At 45.5% G+C, this 4,623-nt stretch overlaps 1 long non-coding RNA gene across 2 annotated transcripts; it reads right to left on the reverse strand.

The window, feature by feature from the left end:
* Positions 1–1,640: 1,640 nt before the first annotated feature.
* LOC144988361 (uncharacterized) lies at positions 1,641–4,253 on the reverse strand. Of its 2 annotated transcripts, none has more exons than XR_013652245.1 (2): positions 3,986–4,253; positions 1,641–2,375 (listed from the first exon to the last, which is right to left on the reverse strand). It is a non-coding gene; the product is annotated as an uncharacterized LOC144988361 (long non-coding RNA). The 2 variants fall into 2 exon arrangements; XR_013652246.1 differs by having other exon boundaries at positions 3,411–4,253.
* Between the last annotated feature and the right edge of the window lie 370 nt (positions 4,254–4,623).

The raw sequence follows: 4,623 nt of genomic DNA on the forward strand, positions 1-4,623 counted from the left end.
TTGCGGCAGAAGGACACACGTTACATCGGTAAAATATGCCATACCTTCTGGCAGAAAAGTGATGCATAGGAGCTGCCTTCTCCATGTCAGAATCAGTCAGTTTTTACGGTGATTGCATAAACACTTCACTACTGTAACACAAAGCTGCTCTTCTCTGCTAAAAAATCTGTAGGAATTGCATTAATGGTTGAAGAGTAACGGTAGGTAAAAAAAAAAAAAAAACGTCAACACTGGAACCACAGCTCCAGGTTGAAAGGATGTCTATCATCGCTTTGACTTTAACTCACTTCAGAATTAGCTTACCTTTTTCTTTACTGAATCAACATCAAACTGATGCACAGATAAAACTACTACCAAACTGTTTCCTTTGGGTTTGCCATTTGAAACATTAGAATTTGCTACATTGTAATGCAAAATATAAAAAGAGTTCATCCGATAGTCAAACCTCAGAACCAGAAACAACAGTGTGGTTTCCATCCTAGTCGTGGATCAGTGGACCAGCTCTACACCCTCTTTAGAGTGCTGGAGGGTTCATGGGAGTTCATTCATCCAGTCCATATGTGTTTTACGGACCTGGAGAGGGCATTCGATCACGTCCCTCTTGGTGTCCTGTGGGGGGTGCATTGGGATGATGATGTCCGGGGTGCCTTACTGAAGGATGTCTGGTCTCTGTATGACCAGAGCAGGAGCTTGGTTCACACAGTCGGGAGGAAGTCAGACTTGTTCCCGGTGCATATTGGATTCCTGCAGGGCTGCCCTTTATCACCGGTTCTGTTCATAGTTTTTATGGACAGAGTTTTTAGGCGCAGTTAGGGGCCAGAGGGGGTTTGGTTTGGGGACCACAGGATTTCCTCTCTGCTCTTTGCAGATGATGCTGTCCTGTTGGCTTCATCAAGCCAGTACCTCCAGCGTGCATTGGGGCGGTTTGGAGCAGATTGTGAAGCCGCCAGGATGAGGGTCAGCACTGCTAAGTCTGAGGCCGTGGTTTTTGACCAGGTAGGATGTCCTCTTCGGGCGGGTAGAGAACTCCTGAGAGTGTTTTGGGGTCTGTCGACTGGCCTGGGAAAGGCTTCGGATCCCCTAGGAAGAGCTGGAGGAAGTGTCTCGGGTGAGGGAAGTCTAGGCATCTTTGCTTAGACTGCTGCTCCAGTGACCCGGTCCCGATGAGTGGAAGAAGATTGATTTGCATTTTAAAAAGAAAATATTGATTATACAAAGAGAGAGAAAAGTATCTGAAGTTAGTCTTTTACGTCCTTTTTGAGTGACAGGAAATGGGGGGGGGGGGTGCCCACTCCAGCCACACTGATTAAACAGTGTTGAGCAGGGCTATTCTTCCTCCCTACAGCTTGAAGGATGGAGCTATACTGTACCTCCTCTCTGTGCACACTGACAAAGCTACAACTGTCCACAAAGGTGAGTAAGTATCTCTGGATTCTGAGGATGGGTGTGATGCCTGTGGTTCTCCAGACCACCTGCAGGGAACAACAGTTCAACCACCATGGGACATTGTTTGCAGCTCTTACATTCTGCTGTTTAAAAAAAAAAAAGAAGTTTGTTGGGATCAGCTACAGCTCAAAACGTAGCATTTGATTCCAGTATCCCCCCTCCCCCCACCATCAAATTAAACAAAGACAAATAAATCTTCTGATCTGCATTTATTTAAAATATTCATCAGAAAGTTAGGTTTGGGCCTGAGATGGTCAACAGGGATCAGAGCTTCACATTAAGGTACAGACACACAAAAATGGAGCAGTGATAGTTAGCTGTCATTATCAACAAGGTGGCAATTTTCAAGCACTTTCTAAGTTGCAAAATAAGAGTAAACTACAATATCTAAAGGTTGATTACATGCAGCAGCGGTCAGCAGAGAATAAGCAATGTTAAGCTGAACAATACTGTTTCTCTTTCAAAGACAAACAGGTGAAGGACTGGTTTGCCTTGACAGGTTTTGACATTTACCAGACATTGTTGGTTTGTTTTTTCCCCAAAAAAGGAGTTAAAGCTTAAGACTTAAACTCTGTCTTATTTGTTTGAGAAAAAGGCTGAAAAAGAACGAAGAAAGAGCTAAATGAAGTCATTCTTAACAAAGGGACATCATGGGTTGGTCAGCCAGCAGCGACCGCCTGAAGCGACAGACGTCCCCAGCTGGCGGAAGCACAGTGAGCAGGATGAGTGTGGAAGTGTGGAGCAGCGGCATGCAGCTGAAGTACTTGTTGAGTTTTCCCTCGCAGACTTTCTCGCTGGCTCAAGGGTCATTGACTCCACAGCACTGACTCCAGCTCTAACCACACTGCATTTGTCAGCTATGATCCAGCAGCTCTGCTGTCCAGCCTGCCGTGCGCACACACGTGCACAGACAAACAGAGTTATGATGACTGAAGAAAGACCATCAGGAAAGACAAAACAGCAAGAGATTAAAAGATAGCAAGAATGTGAATAACAAAGAAAGAAAATATCATTAACGGTTCAGAAATCAGAGCACAGTAAAGACCCCACTGGTCCTTCTATATACTAGAAGGAAACTGAAACACGAGACTTAACATTAAAAATAGATTTGTCACATCTCTGTAAAAGAAGTTTTGATCCATCCAGCCATTTTCTTCTGCTCATCCGGTCTAAGCAAAGACGCCCAGACTTCCTTCTCCCTGAACACTTCCTTTACCTCCTCTGGGGGATTCCAGGCAATCAAGAGATGTAGTCACTCCAGCATGTCCTGGGGGCTCTGCCCAGTGGGACATGACTGGAGTACATGACAGAGGTGTTCTGGAGGGATATGGAGTAGATGGGTCCTCTGGCTGTGGAGCGGCTCTACTCTGAGCTGTCCACGGGTGACCCCATTTCTAAGACAGCACCCAGCTACCATACGGAGGAAGCTCATTTCAGCTGCTTGTATCCGGGCCCTTGTTCTTTCAGCCATGACCCAGAGCTCGTGACCGTAAAATGGTACAATTCGGTAAAATGAGAACTTTGCTTTCTGTCTCAACACTTTCTTCATGCTGGAGGTCCTGGCTCAATGAAGCCAACAGGACAACATCATCTGCAAAGAGCAGAGAAGAAATCCTCTAGTCCCCAAACCAGACCTCCTCCAGCGCCTAGGTGTGACTAGAAATTCTGTCAATAAAGACTATTTACAGAACCTGTGCTAAAGGGCAGTGCAAGATGCGAACCAAGCTCCTGCTCTGGTCATACAGAGACCAGACAACCTTCAGTAAGGCTCCCCAGACCTCATACTTCCACAGAGCCCTCCACAGGAAACTACAGGGGACGCGGTTGAACGCCTTCTCCAAGTCCACATGTGGACTGAAAGAGGAAAATCCCACGAACTGTCCAGCACCCATAAACAGTGACACATCTAGGTGTGACGACACCCATAGAAAGTGCCTAACCTACTTGCGAAATGAGGCAAATACCTTCACGATTGCTTCCTGACACGTGCGCCGCCATGTGGAAACCAGTCGACCGTGATTGGTCCGAGTCACTCTGGGTCTTCGTCTCTATGGCAACTACACTGCCATTGATATCTGTGTCTTCGTATCCATGGCAATGGATCCCTTCTCGTGTATTTGGGAACACGAGAAGGGAGGGGTTGAGCTGTCCATTGGTTTTACAGTCAATGCCAGATCCCTAAAGAGGCTGTAGAGCTGGTCCACTGTTTCACGACCAGGATGAAAATCTCACTGTTGATCCTGGATCTGAAGTTCTCCTGTGGTTTCTGATGATGTTTCCTTTAACATGCAAATATTTGCTGCATGTTATAAGGAGAAGGAGCCTGAGCAGATTCTAAGGGAGTATTGATTCAGATAAACAACCATCTTGTCAGGATGTGAGTAAATGGAACTTGCTACACAAAAACATTTATTTCAAATAACTAAAATCACTTGAGAGTCTGTGGCGATAACTCCCTGTTCTTGCAGGACGTGACAGGTACACCGAGGAAGGAGAGCAAAGTTATTTCCAGGTAGTGGGAGATGGAAGATACACTCACTTCTGTGATGAAGAATTTCTGCGAGCAGTTGAAAACATCCAGTGAAGGAGAGAGGAGACAGAGACAAACAGCTGGGAAGTCCAGCAAACCAATAGTTCAGCTTCATAAACAAAAAAAAAATCATCAAAAGGTCTTGGAATCCATTTCCTCTTGAAGTCAGTCTCACCAGCGAGGCCACAAAGACAGACTGCAAACCAAAGGCAGCAAGGTTTGGACAGGCAACAAGCGGGACTTCCACTCTGGCTGTAGAGTCACAGGCACATGGGACTTTCTGGGACTGAGCAGCAGAGCAGCACCTGCAGGCTGCAACACAGGTGAGATGAATTAGTTCAATTAAAGGTGCTGGGGGAATGATGACATGACAGATCCGATTCATATCAAAATAGTCGATATTGGTTCATTTTGAATGATTCAATTCAATCCGATTCTCTGTCCTAAAGTGGATCCAGATCATCTTCATCCAAACTTCCAGCAGTGAGACTCAGACAGAAATTCCTGCTACTGAACAGTTTTCCAGATTCTTGGATTTCTTCCAGATCATCAAGTTAAATGAAATCTGTGTCCAAACCAACAAGTGAACTAGAATGAATGTCAAATCCATTCACATGTTAGTTTCCTAAAGTTCACCACTGTTGTTT

This window comes from Oryzias latipes, chromosome 20 (assembly GCF_053564925.1).
Source record: "Oryzias latipes strain Hd-rR chromosome 20, Olatipes_Hd-rR_3.1".
Lineage (NCBI taxonomy): Eukaryota > Metazoa > Chordata > Actinopteri > Beloniformes > Adrianichthyidae > Oryzias > Oryzias latipes.